The sequence below is a fragment of the Bufo gargarizans genome, chromosome 1 (genome assembly GCF_014858855.1).
Source record: "Bufo gargarizans isolate SCDJY-AF-19 chromosome 1, ASM1485885v1, whole genome shotgun sequence".
Classification (NCBI taxonomy): domain Eukaryota; kingdom Metazoa; phylum Chordata; class Amphibia; order Anura; family Bufonidae; genus Bufo; species Bufo gargarizans.
In genome coordinates this window covers 751544570-751562210 of record NC_058080.1, presented here as the reverse complement: position 1 = coordinate 751562210, position 17641 = coordinate 751544570, and the positions used below count along the sequence as shown (strand labels likewise).

The window sequence follows — 17641 nt, the reverse complement described above, 5'->3', positions numbered from 1 at the left end:
TATCTCTGTCTCTCTGAGAGAGATGGTGGCCTTTCCCTGCCATTCCTTCAGGGATACTACATTGCAGCTCAGATAATGTGGTGGGTGGGGCGGGGGGGGACCATCAGTCGGTGACGCTACTGAATATCCTGTCTAGGGACTTTCAGGGGCCTTATGGAGATATCTTTTCTATTTTGGAGACTGGGCATCCGGGAAAAAGAAAAAAACTGTGTTAAATCAGCGACACGTTAGATAGGGTTTGGAATAAGATTAAAAAGATATTGGGCGTAAGTAGTCTCACTTCTTTCACTCCACTTTGGCACAATCGCAATCTAAAAGAGTTCATGTTAATTGAAGATTCAATTATTGGAATTCACGTGGTATTAACCGCTTAACTCAAATAATATACCACAGTAGTATTATCCCTTTTGATGAATTAATAAAGGGTTCAAACACCTTTTTATATAGATATAGATATGCACAAATCAGACATGCATACACGAGCACTCAGGCTAAAAACCTCTTGATCACTAGGGCAAATTCCTTTCTGGATTATTGTTTTAAATTTCGGGATACACAACTTACTCTTTCTCAAATATATCGTAGATTTCAGGACTGTTTAGGAGAAATAACAACATTTAAAATCGAGGCAGGCTGGGAAGTTGAATTAGGCGCAGGAAGTGCTGTTGACTGGGACATAGTATATCGAAATATAAAAAAAGTATCGATATCCCAAAAATATAGATTAATCCAGTTTAGGATTGTACACCGCCTGTATTACTCCCCCGCCTTCCTCGCCAAAACATACAGGGAAAAAAGGGATACGTGTTGGAAGTGCTTGGCTGAAAATGCTGGTCTTAGTCACTTGCTATGGAATTGCCCAGAAATAAGTGGATTTTGGACCAGCATTAATGAAGATCTATACAATAGATATAAGATTAAATTGAACCGCTGTTTTGCGCAGGCAATATTAGGTCTTTTCCACCCTATGGATTTAACGCCCTATCAGATTAGAATCTCTTTGGAGAGCTTCATGGCCGCAAAGGCCTTGATTCTAAAATATTGGGGCACTAAAAACAGCCCCACTTATTTTGAGTGGAGGGCTCGGATAGATACTATTGATGCTTATAGAAGATTAGCAGGAAAATTATAGTAAGCCTAGTAAGGGTGGGTTCTTAATATCCTCTTCTCGCTCCAAAAGGCTCGGTCGTTTGTGGCATTGGGGGGGGGGGGGGGGGGTATAATGGGGTCAACTATATAAATTGGTGTATGATTATCTGTTATTTTTAAATTACATGTAATGAAATATGTATTTTTGGCTCAGAAAATAATAAAGACATTTTTTCAAAAAATAAATAAATAAATAAATAAAAAAAGCTGTCATTTTGGTCTTGTATGAAAGTTACATGCTTCTAGCTGCTAACAATAAGGAGACATCAGCAGCTAAAGCAGCCCCCTTCCCTCTCCACTTCTGCCCAACCCCAGCTCAGGCAGAATAGTTAAGTACTTTTCCCACAGCCAGAGCTGAGCTCAGGCAGAACAGTTAGGTGGTTAAATCCACAATACTTTTTCTTTATGGATCTCAGTCACAGTTGACATCAGATAAATATAATTTGGGCATCTGGCAGGTCCAGGATAATTCCAACCAAAAACAATCTATCTTAAAGGCTGTTAGGCTTGAGCCAATTGTGACATATGTCATGTAATATGAAGAGCGGAATGTCACATTGTGATACTGCATCTAATAATTGTCAAAGAGGTTACAATATGAGTTGCTGTAGCGGTCACTGAAAAGTCCAACACTTAGGATTTTTGGAAATAGGTTGTATAAAGGTCATGAGAGAATGCAAAGTCATGCAGAACTGCATCTTGCCTGCAATTTGGTGTTTTTTTACAGCCAAACAGCAGATATAAAATACAGCAAGTTATAGACAAGTTGTGTAACTATTCTGTGACCTGTTGTTTTGCGACACATGTTGACCCAATTTTAATGTTTGTGAATAACAAAGGATTAAAATTTTATCTCGCTTTTACAGAATTACAACATTATGGATTATCTGCTGTGTGACTTTGCTCATCTTTAACAAGATTTATTTTCCGTGTAAAACATTTCGCTCATTTTGAATGTGAATATGGCTTGTCTTCTATGTGAGTTCTCTCATGTTTAACAAGACATGATTTTTGCTTAAAACATTTCCCACATTCTAAACATGAATACAGCATCTCTCCTACATGAGTTCTCTTATGGCTAAAAAGACTTTGTTTTGATGAAAAACATTTCCCACATTCTGAACAAGAATATGGTTTCTCCCCTGTGTGAATTCTCTCATGTGTAACAAGATATGATTTATCTGTAAAACATTTCCCACATTCTGAACATGAATATGGTTTCTCCCCTGTGTGAATTCTCTCATGTCCAATAAGACGTGATTTCTGTTTAAACCATTTGCCACATTCTAAACATGAAAATGGTTTCTCCCCTGTGTGAATTCTCTTATGTTCAACAAGACTTGCTTTCTGTGTAAAACATTTGTCACATTCTGAACATGAAAATGGCTTCTCCCCTGTGTGAATTCTCTTATGTTCAACAAGACTTGCTTTCTGTGTAAAACATTTGCCACATTCTGAACATGAAAATGGCTTCTCTCCTGTGTGAATTCTCTCATGTTCAACAAGACTTGCTTTCTGTGTAAAACATTTGCCACATTCTGAACATGAAAATGGCTTCTCCCCTGTGTGAATTCTCTTGTGTTTACCAAGATTTGATTTTTGTGTAAAACATTTCCCACATTCTGAACATGAATATGGCTTCTCTCCTTTGTGACTTATCTTATGTTTAACAAGACCTGATTTATCTACAAAAGATTTCTCACATTCTGAACATGAATATGGCTTCTCTCCTGTGTGACTTCTCTTATGTGTAACAAGACATGATTTATGTGTAAAAAGTTTCCCACATTCTGAACATGAGTACCGTTTCTCTCCTGTGTGATTCCTCTTATGTTCAACAAGATTTGATTTCCATGTAAAACATTTCCCACATTCTGAACATGAATATGGCTTCTCTCCTGTGTGACTTCTTTGTGTTTGCCAAGATCAGATTTTTGTGTAAAATATTTCCCACATTCTGAACATGAATATGGTTTCTCCCCTGTGTGAAGTCTCTCATGTCTAACACGATCTGATTTTTGTGTAAAACATTTCCCACATTCTAAACATGAATACGGTTTCTCTCCTAAGTGAATTCTTCTGTGTGTAGAAAGACCTGAGCTTTTTGTGAACTCTTTACCACAATTAAACCTTTCACCCCCTTTCTCACCTATACTTGAGGTAACAATCTGTGATTGGTCAGGAAAAGGTTCCTCATGATTAGAGGGATAATATGACAGATCTGTACTGTGAAGTCCTGGATGTACATTAAGGGTAATGAGGTTTTCTCCTGTAGAGCGCAGCATGATATCTTCATCTTCTACATTATAATTTAATGACATGAGGTTTTCCTCAGAATTCTTATTTGGATTCTCTGTGAAGACAAAAAATGGAATTTGTCATTTATTTATTTATTCTTTCCCCAAACAATAGAGCAGACAAACTTATGACATTCATATTAGGCTGGATGTGTATACAGTAAGTCATTCATTTTGAAGGCACTTCTGGCTTTGTTAAAAATAATAATACAACAAAAACTGTAAGTGTGATTTCCGCTTTTTAAAGATTTCTATAACACTGCCTAACAGTGCTGCATATGAAATAAACAAAGTGTAGCAGCACAACGGAAAAATGATAAATACCGTCCCTTAATGTGATGGTGCCAGCCGTGTTGGGAGTCAGTCCTGAACTCCCCCAGGTATAGATGCACTTGTAAAGAAAACCGCAGCACTCTCCAGCCTTGAATTTCCAAAGGTTTATTCACCAGCAAAAATGCTTTTGCTGGTGAATAAACCTTTGGAAATTCAAGGCTGGAGAGTGCTGCGGTTTTCTTTACAAGTGCATCTGACAGTGCTGCATGATGCCTTCGTCTTCTACTTTCTAAATTAAGAAAAATATACATTTTTCCTCAGAAATCTTAAAAGGATTCTCTATGAAGATAAAAATTGGAATTTGTTAATTTTATTTTTTTTCAAACCACAGAGTAGACAAAGTATTACATTCTTTACTGGCATAGTTATGGGGTCGCAGCGGTCGCAGTTTCAACCGGGCTGATAAGACAGTGGTGCTGTACTTTTCCCTTTATAAGATGCGGCTCTTCCATTATGGAAGCACTCACTAGTCTGCAGGAGGTGGGGGAGTAAAGCACTGTGAGCGCTGTACTTAGCCCTCCTCCCTGCCTGCTCTTCTTGGGGCCCATACTGCTGTGTCCTGGCTGACTACAGTGTCAGGACGTACAGAGCGCACTATGACCAGACGCTGCTGCCAGTCAGGTGACTGTGCAGCTGCTGGCCCCTAGAAGAGAAGAGAGCTGAGATACCGCTGGACCGGGAGAGTGGTAACAGGAGAGGTAAGTTAATTTATTTATTTTAAAATCTGATATGGGGGGTCTGGTCTGATATTTAATAGGGGTCTTAAAGGTCTGGTCTGAGGTCTGACATGGGGGTATGGAGGTCTAATGGGGGTATGGTGTGATATGGGAATCTGTAGGTCTAATGGGGTCTGATCTGAGGTCTGAGATGGGGGGGTCTTGTGTCTAGCCTGTGTAGTTACACTTTGATAGTCTATGGGTGTCGCCTGACACCGAGTATATGACCGGTCACAGCAACACTTTATTGCTAATTGTTGCGTCTTAGGCTCTGCCTTAATTGTGTGTCCTTCACTGCCTATCTGCAATTACTTATGCCGTACATGTATTCCTACTCTGGCCCACAGGGGGATCCGGCGTCTGCAGATCGCCTTTCCCTATGTCCTTCTCAGCCCTACCATTTATTGTTAAAATATTAAAGACACAGCTCCCCCAACATATTTCACCTGCATCAGCGGCGTCTTCAGGGGAATGGAGCTACTATCAAGTCTTCCATCAGAAGTAAAAGCTAGGTAGCCAAATGTCCCAAACCAGTGGGAGGAATCCTTAACAAAGGTGCCCAGACCATGTCAATTTATCAGGACAACCTCGGGATAAATAGGTTAGCTTAAAAAGTGTGAGTACCATATTCACCTCTCTAAGCCAGGCATTTTTTGTGGGCCTCTTTGGGTGCTTCCAATTATAAAGGATAACTTTTTTTGCATAATAGAACAGAAGGTCATCAATGAGCCCAAAGAGGCAAACCTTCGGTCAGATTAGTCTCCATAAACCCCCAGAACCTCTCTCCAATATGCCCGTAATACTCTACAGTCCCAGAACATGTGTAGCATCGTGCCATCTGCCATACGGCATCTGGGACACTTAGCCAAAGGCAATGCCCCTATACCTGTCATGCCCTGCTCAGACGGTGTGCGGAGGTCTGTCAGATTGGCAGCACGTGTCTAACCTTTTATTTGTTTTGGAATCATGCTGGATCCGCCTTCCTTCAGGTGCTCTCGGTGGGGTCATTGGCTTAAATTGCCTTCAATCCCAGAGGACCGTGCGGGTTATAGAATTCATTCTGACCTTGGATTCAGAAAGGAAGGATTGTCTGTTCCAGCTCAGATAAGTTTCGTTTCTGTTTGTGTTGTTTGCGGTCTAGGCTATTTGTGTGTCTTCTGCCCCTTCTCCCCTTTCACCATCTCAGGGATTCTTGGGTGTTTGCAGTCCAGGTACGAGGACAGTTCATACCTACCATCAAGGTCTGAATGTGGGCTTAGCAGCATAGGTAGAGAAGTTAGGGATGTGCTAGGAGGTGACCTGTCCCCAGCATCTAGCCTAGACACTTGTGTATTTGGTTGTCTGTGTATCTGAGTTCCTGTCCGCCGTGACAATACCATACAGTCTTTGAGGGTATAATAAATCCTATGTGTAAACTTAACACGTATTAACTGGTCTCTGTAGCAGTCCGGAGAGCCTTACAATCATCCTCATCCAGATCTTGGATGTCCCTTTGCCATTTCTAATTATAAGCAGAGCCCTTGTAGCACGGTGGATTTTTTCTACTGGAGTAGGGTTCCCACCCCTTTCACTAATAAATTCAAAGACTCCAGTCACGTTATATGCGAAGTGCAATTCTTGTTTATTTAGCAAGCAGTGAATGTTGCTACGGCAAAGTAAATGGTGACGTTTCGGCACATCCGTGCCTTCATCAGACTGTAGCAAAAAGAGGAGATAATTCAATAAATAAACGTACAGTAAGTGTATCAGGTATTTACATCAGCATACATGATAGCGACTGTATATTTTCCAAGTATTTGTTTCTCTCAATTTTACAAACACGTAATTGTAGAGATAGAAATAATGATTTACTTGGGAATGATAAGCAAATCGAGACAGTCAAACAAATGGTAAACAAACAAAAGTAAAAAGAAATGAAAATATATGAGAGAGTTCTGCTGCTGCAGTTCAAGGCCACAAACCAGGTCAATGTTGGCAAGGACACAGTCATTGGCAGCCATCCTCCTATAGAAGAACAGTCGTATCTACGGTATATTAAGTAAATACGGAAATCACAATGGAAATTACTATTAAGACCACAGGTGACAATGTTCTCATCAGTCTATTGCGGAATAGAGGATACAGATAATCAAACAGAGGTTGTTGGTGGATTCTATCTATCACTATGTGCCAGCAGATGGATACAGAAAATGGTGGTCCAGATACTCAGGAGAGACTTACCCAGTGCCGCTTGTGGTGTAGAAGATCTCAGGTGCAGACGTAGGTGTGGACGCAGTAACAGGGAAACGTGCGGTTATACCGCTGAAGAGAGGAGGCGCCATGTCTGGGATCATATGTGTGGGGATTTAAATACCCGCACGCCTTCCCGCTAATTTCCGCAACTCCCGGACCGGAAGTGCGTCACGTGGAACGCAAGCTAAAGCCTCCATGCGTTCCACCGACAGGAAGTGTCTGGGTGGAGCGCAGGGAGGTCCCGCAGATTCATTGCGATGAATAGAATACATAGAACAAAGCCCTATATATGGAAGTGTGGTATATTGGGGAAAATCGGATTGATTATTATGTGGTCCATGAGGTATAATAGAGTGAAATGGATTTTGGTAGATAATATGCGTCAATGACCAGAACTCTATGGGGAATGTCAGGAATAAGATTCAGTGTGGAAAGGCTCAGTGCAGGGACTATTTAATACCATAGAGGAATGGGAAGAGTTGGAAAAATGTTATTGGCTAAGATTGGATAAGGTCCTATGCGGGTAAATTGGGAGAATGGGATATAATAGGGGGTGTCCGTGACTCTGTATTTTGTATGTAAGTCCTGTGAGTATACTTTTAAGGGTTGGGTTTCTATGGTGAGTAGGAAACTGAGAACCGGCTATCTATAGTAGTGAATACCAGGGTATGGTCTATTGAATTATAGGTATGGAATATAGGCATAGTGAGGGCGGTAAAGTGTATTCTATATGAAGAGATAATGCATTAGTGTCCATAGTAGGGGTAGGGTAAAGTGTCTAGGGATACGTGTAAAGTATTAGGGGTCTTGTATGGGAAGACACGATGCTATGGTGGAACTTGAATATGAATATGAGTTAGTGATATGTAACATTAAACATATAACATAATGACATGATATACCAAGATTGAGTGACAGGTGACATGGTATGAGTACATATAGAGACAAGCAATGACGAACCACATAAAAGGATACATTCTGCGGCACTAGAGTAGTCCTGAAGAGTCAATGGGCCTGTAAGGAAAACGAGATTGGTTAATATATTTATGTATCTTATAATAGGGTTTGTATCTCATACTCCCTATTGAGACCCCTTGGTTCCATGCTTTCCAATTTGTGAATCCAGAAGGCCTCTCTTTGTTTTAGTAGCTTTATTCTATCGCCACCCCTCCTTGGTGCTGGGACATGCTCTATGACTTGGTATTTGAGTTGGGAGATCGAGTGCGAGGCCTGATTAAAATGGTATGGGACAGGGAGTAACAGATTTGGTTTGCGTATGGTAGATTTATGCTGACATATTCGGTTCCGGATAGTTTGGGTGGTTTCGCCGACATAAATGAGTCCGCAGGGGCATTTGAGAGTGTAAACGACAAAGTCAGAGTCACATGTGAAAAAATCATTAATTTGGAATAGTTTTCCTGTGTATGGGTGTGATATACTACTGCCTTTTTGTACATGTGAGCATTGTATGCAGTGATGACAGGGAAATGTACCTTTTTTGGGGGTTCTGAGGAATGTCTGGCGGGATATCTTGGTAGCAGAGCCAATGTCTGCTCGGACTAAAATGTCCCGTAGATTCTTTGGACGTTTATTGCACATCAGAATTGGATTCTTGAATTCCTCAATGTCTGGATATGCTCTGGCCAGGAGATGCCAGTGTGCCCTAAGGCAGTTCTCCATTTTCCTAACATTTGGATGATACGTGTGAACGAATGGTATACGTTTGCCCAGTGTTTGGTTGGTATTGCGGGGGTGTGTCGGTGGTCTGATTAAGTGTGCGGGATAACCTCTCTCTCTGAAGCGTTCTTGCATTTCCTCGATTCTCTTAGTCTGGATGGGTTCCGTCTGTACTATCCTGTTGATTCTTTGGAATTGTGACATGGGGAGTGATCTTTTTGTATTAGTAGGATGAAAGCTTGAGAAGTGTAATAGGTTATTTCTGTCAGTTGGTTTTCTGTATAAATCAGTTATGAGACTCCCGTCTGGATTTTTGGATACTAGTGTGTCAAGGAAATTGATTGATGTAGGGTCAAAATGAATGGTAAACTGGAGTTCTGGTGTGATGTGATTCAGAAATTCATGAAAATTTAATAGTGTTTCAGTTGTCCCTTTCCAAACGCAAAAAATATCATCGATATACCTTCGCCAGAGTTGTACATGTCTGGCGAAGGTATTGTCTGGGTATATGTGAGTCTCTTCTAGATCTGCCATGTAGCTGTTGGCATATGGGGGTGCTACATTGGATCCCATTGCTGTCCCTTGTTTCTGTAGGAAAAATTGATCTTGGAATAGAAAGAAATTGTGGTGTAGTACTATGGAAAGTAGATCGTTGCATAGGGAGATTACATTGGGATGTTTGTCAGTTTTTTTGAGAAGTTTGTCTACTGCTGTCAGGCCTTTATGATGTTGGATTGAGGTATATAAGCTACATACGTCCCAGGTCACCAAAATGGTGTCTTGTTGTATTGGACCCAGATTTTTAAGAGTGTCTAAGAAAGCAGAGGTGTCAAGTAAGAAAGATGTAGTTTTTTTGATTTCTGGGGTCAGTATCTTTTCAAGAAAGATGGACAACGGTGAGAGGATGGAATCGGTTGAGGCTACAATCGGGCGTCCAGGTGGGTTAAGCAGGTTCTTATGGATTTTGGGTAAGGTATAGAAAACTGGAGTAATTGGATGTCTATTGATCAGGAAATTGGCTGTTTCTTGGTCTATGGTGCCCTTGTCAATGTGTAGGGTAAGAGTGTCCTTGATTTTGCGGGCTATATCTGCAGTTGGATTATGAGTGAGTTTCTCGTAAATGTTCTCGTCGTTAAGCTGTCTCGTAATTTCTGCTATATAATGGTCTTTGTCCATTATGACTAGGGCGCCGCCTTTATCGGCTGGTTTAAAGATCAAGTTTTTTTGTGTTGATAGATTTTTTATTGCCTGTTTGTCAATCTGAGTGAGGTTACTTGTGAATTTCAGTTCTTGTTTTTCTATACTTTTTCTGAAAGAAGACATGTCCTTTTGGACCAATGATATAAAAGTTTCTACCGGTGGTTGGGTTTTTGGAGGCATGTATGTACTTTTATTTCGTAATGATAGGTCTTTTACTGAGATGAGAGTTGTGGGGCTTTGGGGAGTGGGTTTCTCTTTGATGGTACTGAAATGAGTTGTCAATCTGATACGCCTGAAAAATCTATGAAGGTCTAATTCTAGTTGGAAGGTGTTTAATGTGTGGGAAGGACAGAAGGATAGACCTTTTTCTAACAGTGTCATGTCTGCTGGGCTAAGTGATTGGGAGGATATGTTAACTACCAATGACTGTGTCCTTACCTGAGATCTCGTGGTTATTGTAGTCGGCTGTTGCCCTTGTGGATACGTTCCTCTGTTGGGTCTTCTTTGGGTTCTAGGAGGTCGGGCATCCATTTGTCTAGATCGGTAGCTTGGGTCTCGGTTGGATCCTGAGTTGGAGGAGTCCGTTGAAGAAGATCTCCATCTGGTATTTGTGGAAGGTGTATCGGGCCATCGATAGACTCTACTGAGACGGTAGTCTTTGGTATCTCTTCGGAATTTATTCCTTTTTGTGTCCTCGATCTCTTTCCTTTGGGTTGCCAGGTGTGATCTCAATTTTTCCAAAAGTTTGTCATAGTCCTCTTGTGATAATATTGCTTGGAGTTGTTCCTCCGTACTTTTGATCAATTCTTTTGTGTCTAGGATGGCTTGTTGTAGAAAGGATAGAGTTAAAATTGAGATCACACCTGGCAACCCAAAGGAAAGAGATCGAGGACACAAAAAGGAATAAATTCCGAAGAGATACCGAAGACTACCGTCTCAGTAGAGTCTATCGATGGCCCGATACACCTTCCACAAATACCAGATGGAGATCTTCTTCAACGGACTCCTCCAACTCAGGATCCAACCGAGACCCAAGCTACCGATCTAGACAAATGGATGCCCGACCTCCTAGAACCCAAAGAAGACCCAACAGAGGAACGTATCCACAAGGGCAACAGCCGACTACAATAACCACGAGATCTCAGGTAAGGACACAGTCATTGGTAGTTAACATATCCTCCCAATCACTTAGCCCAGCAGACATGACACTGTTAGAAAAAGGTCTATCCTTCTGTCCTTCCCACACATTAAACACCTTCCAACTAGAATTAGACCTTCATAGATTTTTCAGGCGTATCAGATTGACAACTCATTTCAGTACCATCAAAGAGAAACCCACTCCCCAAAGCCCCACAACTCTCATCTCAGTAAAAGACCTATCATTACGAAATAAAAGTACATACATGCCTCCAAAAACCCAACCACCGGTAGAAACTTTTATATCATTGGTCCAAAAGGACATGTCTTCTTTCAGAAAAAGTATAGAAAAACAAGAACTGAAATTCACAAGTAACCTCACTCAGATTGACAAACAGGCAATAAAAAATCTATCAACACAAAAAAACTTGATCTTTAAACCAGCCGATAAAGGCGGCGCCCTAGTCATAATGGACAAATACCATTATATAGCAGAAATTACGAGACAGCTTAACGACGAGAACATTTACGAGAAACTCACTCATAATCCAACTGCAGATATAGCCCGCAAAATCAAGGACACTCTTACCCTACACATTGACAAGGGCACCATAGACCAAGAAACAGCCAATTTCCTGATCAATAGACATCCAATTACTCCAGTTTTCTATACCTTACCCAAAATCCATAAGAACCTGCTTAACCCACCTGGACGCCCGATTGTAGCCTCAACCGATTCCATCCTCTCACCGTTGTCCATCTTTCTTGAAAAGATACTGACCCCAGAAATCAAAAAAACTACATCTTTCTTACTTGACACCTCTGCTTTCTTAGACACTCTTAAAAATCTGGGTCCAATACAACAAGACACCATTTTGGTGACCTGGGACGTATGTAGCTTATATACCTCAATCCAACATCATAAAGGCCTGACAGCAGTAGACAAACTTCTCAAAAAAACTGACAAACATCCCAATGTAATCTCCCTATGCAACGATCTACTTTCCATAGTACTACACCACAATTTCTTTCTATTCCAAGATCAATTTTTCCTACAGAAACAAGGGACAGCAATGGGATCCAATGTAGCACCCCCATATGCCAACAGCTACATGGCAGATCTAGAAGAGACTCACATATACCCAGACAATACCTTCGCCAGACATGTACAACTCTGGCGAAGGTATATCGATGATATTTTTTGCGTTTGGAAAGGGACAACTGAAACACTATTAAATTTTCATGAATTTCTGAATCACATCACACCAGAACTCCAGTTTACCATTCATTTTGACCCTACATCAATCAATTTCCTTGACACACTAGTATCCAAAAATCCAGACGGGAGTCTCATAACTGATTTATACAGAAAACCAACTGACAGAAATAACCTATTACACTTCTCAAGCTTTCATCCTACTAATACAAAAAGATCACTCCCCATGTCACAATTCCAAAGAATCAACAGGATAGTACAGACGGAACCCATCCAGACTAAGAGAATCGAGGAAATGCAAGAACGCTTCAGAGAGAGAGGTTATCCCGCACACTTAATCAGACCACCGACACACCCCCGCAATACCAACCAAACACTGGGCAAACGTATACCATTCGTTCACACGTATCATCCAAATGTTAGGAAAATGGAGAACTGCCTTAGGGCACACTGGCATCTCCTGGCCAGAGCATATCCAGACATTGAGGAATTCAAGAATCCAATTCTGATGTGCAATAAACGTCCAAAGAATCTACGGGACATTTTAGTCCGAGCAGACATTGGCTCTGCTACCAAGATATCCCGCCAGACATTCCTCAGAACCCCCAAAAAAGGTACATTTCCCTGTCATCACTGCATACAATGCTCACATGTACAAAAAGGCAGTAGTATATCACACCCATACACAGGAAAACTATTCCAAATTAATGATTTTTTCACATGTGACTCTGACTTTGTCGTTTACACTCTCAAATGCCCCTGCGGACTCATTTATGTCGGCGAAACCACCCAAACTATCCGGAACCGAATATGTCAGCATAAATCTACCATACGCAAACCAAATCTGTTACTCCCTGTCCCATACCATTTTAATCAGGCCTCGCACTCGATCTCCCAACTCAAATACCAAGTCATAGAGCATGTCCCAGCACCAAGGAGGGGTGGCGATAGAATAAAGCTACTAAAACAAAGAGAGGCCTTCTGGATTCACAAATTGGAAAGCATGGAACCAAGGGGTCTCAATAGGGAGTATGAGATACAAACCCTATTATAAGATACATACATATATTAACCAATCTCGTTTTCCTTACAGGCCCATTGACTCTTCAGGACTACTCTAGTGCCGCAGAATGTATCCTTTTATGTGGTTCGTCATTGCTTGTCTCTATATGTACTCATACCATGTCACCAGTCACTCAATCTTGGTATATCATGTCATTATGTTATATGTTTAATGTTACATATCACTAACTCATATTCATATTCAAGTTCCACCATAGCATCGTGTCTTCCCATACAAGACCCCTAATACTTTACACGTATCCCTAGACACTTTACCCTACCCCTACTATGGACACTAATGCATTATCTCTTCATATAGAATACACTTTACCGCCCTCACTATGCCTATATTCCATACCTATAATTCAATAGACCATACCCTGGTATTCACTACTATAGATAGCCGGTTCTCAGTTTCCTACTCACCATAGAAACCCAACCCTTAAAAGTATACTCACAGGACTTACATACAAAATACAGAGTCACGGACACCCCCTATTATATCCCATTCTCCCAATTTACCCGCATAGGACCTTATCCAATCTTAGCCAATAACATTTTTCCAACTCTTCCCATTCCTCTATGGTATTAAATAGTCCCTGCACTGAGCCTTTCCACACTGAATCTTATTCCTGACATTCCCCATAGAGTTCTGGTCATTGACGCATATTATCTACCAAAATCCATTTCACTCTATTATACCTCATGGACCACATAATAATCAATCCGATTTTCCCCAATATACCACACTTCCATATATAGGGCTTTGTTCTATGTATTCTATTCATCGCAATGAATCTGCGGGACCTCCCTGCGCTCCACCCAGACACTTCCTGTCGGTGGAACGCATGGAGGCTTTAGCTTGCGTTCCACGTGACGCACTTCCGGTCCGGGAGTTGCGGAAATTAGCGGGAAGGCGTGCAGGTATTTAAATCCCCACACATATGATCCCAGACATGGCGCCTCCTCTCTTCAGCGGTATAACCGCACGTTTCCCTGTTACTGCGTCCACACCTACGTCTGCACCTGAGATCTTCTACACCACAAGCGGCACTGGGTAAGTCTCTCCTGAGTATCTGGACCACCATTTTCTGTATCCATCTGCTGGCACATAGTGATAGATAGAATCCACCAACAACCTCTGTTTGATTATCTGTATCCTCTATTCCGCAATAGACTGATGAGAACATTGTCACCTGTGGTCTTAATAGTAATTTCCATTGTGATTTCCGTATTTACTTAATATACCGTAGATACGACTGTTCTTCTATAGGAGGATGGCTGCCAATGACTGTGTCCTTGCCAACATTGACCTGGTTTGTGGCCTTGAACTGCAGCAGCAGAACTCTCTCATATATTTTCTTTTCTTTTTACTTTTGTTTGTTTACCATTTGTTTGACTGTCTCGATTTGCTTATCATTCCCAAGTAAATCATTATTTCTATCTCTACAATTACGTGTTTGTAAAATTGAGAGAAACAAATACTTGGAAAATATACAGTCGCTATCATGTATGCTGATGTAAATACCTGATACACTTACTGTACGTTTATTTATTGAATTATCTCCTCTTTTTGCTACAGTCTGATGAAGGCACGGATGTGCCGAAACGTCACCATTTACTTTGCCGTAGCAACATTCACTGCTTGCTAAATAAACAAGAATTGCACTTCGCATATAACGTGACTGGAGTCTTTGCCATTTCTGTAATATTTTATCTCGCATGGGTGTACAACTCTGGGTGGTATACCCATAGAATGCTGACAGTGGTTTCCTGAGGTCTTTACTGCTCGCCATACCCTCAAGGAGTGGAGTGGTGAAAAATAGATCAAGGCCCCCAAATTGTGCCCGGAAGGCATGTTTCAGTTGATAATAATTATACAGTACATGACTAGGAAAATTATAAGTGGCCTGTAAATATTGGAAGGAACAAAGAGACCCCCTATCCGAGATATGTGCAAGAGTAGTAATACCATGCCGCCTCCATATCTGCATATGGGGGAACCCCACAGCATCCGGAGATTTTACATTTTGGCTCATCTGACCACAGAACAGTTTTCCATTTTGCCTCCATTGTAAATGAGGTTTGGCCCAGAGAAAACGGCGGCGTTTTCTGGATTGTATTGACATAAGACTAATTCTCAGATTTACGGCTCATGCACACGGCTGTAAGTGTTTTGCAGTCTGCAGATTCGCAAAAAAAAAGATTTCGCCTGAGGGCACGCCACCATTTATTTTTGGCTCCTGCAGAAATGTTCTATTTTTTGTGGAACGGACATACAGACATATGGACACGGAATGCACACGGATTCATTTCCGTTTTGCTTGCGGCCCCATTGAAATAAATGGTTCCTTATATGGGCCGCAAAAAAAATGGAACGGACAAAGACAAAAAACTTGCATTTGTGGATAACATGGTGAACTGTGGTCACAGACAGTGATTTCTGGAATGTTCCTGAGCCCATGCAGTGATTTCCAGTACAGAATCAGCCTGTTATTAACGTAGTGCTGCACGAAGGCCCGTAGACCACGAGCATCCAATACTGACCATCGGCCTTGTACACATGGATTTCTCCAGATTCCCTGAACATTTTGATGATATTATGTCCTGTAGATGGTGGGAAATTAAAGGTTCCTCAACTTTACTTTGAGGAACATGATTTTGAAATTACTCCACAATTTTTTATGCAGTTTTTCACAGATTGGTGACCTCTGCCCATCTTTGCTTCTGGGAGACTCTGCCTCTCTTTATACCCGGTCATGTCACTTAGGCCTCATGCATACGGCGGGTCCGCAATACACGGGGCACTGGCCTTAAGCACCCCACATGCTTACGGATGCGGAACCATTTACTTGAATAGGTCTGCAATTCTGGAGATGCGGTGCGGAATGGAGGCACTGAACGCCACGGAAGCACTATGGAGTGCTTCTGTCGTATTTCTGTCCGTGCCTCCACACCGCAAAAAAAAAAGAACATGTTCTAGTTGAATGGCTCTGGAACCGTCCCAGCCGCCGCAGATATTGCCCGTGCATTGGGGACAACAAATTGTGTTCCCCAATTCACGGAACGGACGCACATCGGCCGTGTGCATGAGGCCTTAGTTGCACATTGCTCCTCCAGCTGTTTTTTATTAGCGCCGCTTATTTTTTCAGCCTTTTGTTGCCTCTGTACTAACATCTTGAGATGCGTTATGTTTTTTTTATAAATTAGTAAAATGTCTCACTTTCATCATCTGTTCTATCATCTAATGTACAGAAACCTGGAACTATGAGATTTACAGATCATTTCATTCAGTTCTTATTTACATTTATTTACAGTTTAAGCTGCGCCCCAAAGATTGTCACTGCACACACGTGTATACACTGCACATGACGGCTCTTTCCTTGTGATATAAGAGGCTGGTGCTCCTCCATTACATGTCACTGCACACACGTGTATACACTGCACATGACGGCTCTTACCTTGTGATATAAGAGGCTGGTGCTCCTCCATTACATGTCACTGCACACACGTGTATACACTGCACATGACGGCTCTTACCCTGTGATATAAGAGGCTGGTGCTCCTCCATTACATGTCACTGCACACACGTGTACACACTGCACATGACGGCTCTTTCCTTGTGATATAAGAGGCTGGTGCTCCTCCATTACATGTCACTGCACACACGTGTATACACTGCACATGACGGCTCTTACCTTGTGATATAAGAGGCTGGTGCTCCTCCATTACATGTCACTGCACACACGTGTATACACTGCACATGACGGCTCTTACCTTGTGATATAAGAGGCTGGTGCTCCTCCATTACATGTCACTGCACACACGTGTATACACTGCACATGATGGGTCTTACCCTGTGATATAAGAGGCTGGTGCTCCTCCATTACATGTCACTGCACACACGTGTACACACTGCACATGACGGCTCTTTCCTTGTGATATAAGAGGCTGGTGCTCCTCCATTACATGTCACTGCACACACGTGTATACACTGCACATGACGGCTCTTACCTTGTGATATAAGAGGCTGGTGCTCCTCCATTACATGTCACTGCACACACGTGTATACACTGCACATGACGGCTCTTACCTTGTGATATAAGAGGCTGGTGCTCCTCCATTACATGTCACTGCACACACGTGTATACACTGCACATGACGGGTCTTACCCTGTGATATAAGAGGCTGGTGCTCCTCCATTACATGTCACTGCACACACGTGTATACACTGCACATGACGTCTCTTTCCTTGTGATATAAGAGGCTGGTGCTCCTCCATTACATGTCACTGCACACACGTGTATACACTGCACATGACGGGTCTTACCTTGTGATTTAAGAGGCTGGTGCTCCTCCATTACATGTCACTGCACACACGTGTATACACTGCACATGACAGCTGTTACCTTGTGATATAAGAGGCTGGTGCTCCTCCATTACATGTCACTACACACACGTGTATACACTGCACATGACGGCTCTTACCTTGTGATATAAGAGGCTGGTGCTCCTCCATCATGGCCTCCTTGTACAGATCCTTGTGTCCTTCTATATACTCCCACTCCTCCATGGAGAAATAGACAGTGACATCCTGACACCTTATAGGAACCTGACAACAC

At 41.9% G+C, this 17641-nt stretch overlaps 1 protein-coding gene and 1 pseudogene across 1 annotated transcript in view; one reads left to right on the top strand and one right to left on the bottom strand.

The window, feature by feature from the left end:
- The window catches only part of LOC122925098 (oocyte zinc finger protein XlCOF6-like), an 818943-nt gene that overhangs the window by 446330 nt on the left and 354972 nt on the right, over positions 1-17641 (top strand). The gene's annotated exons all lie outside the window — the stretch shown is intronic.
- Positions 1770-17544, bottom strand: LOC122925121 (annotated as a pseudogene).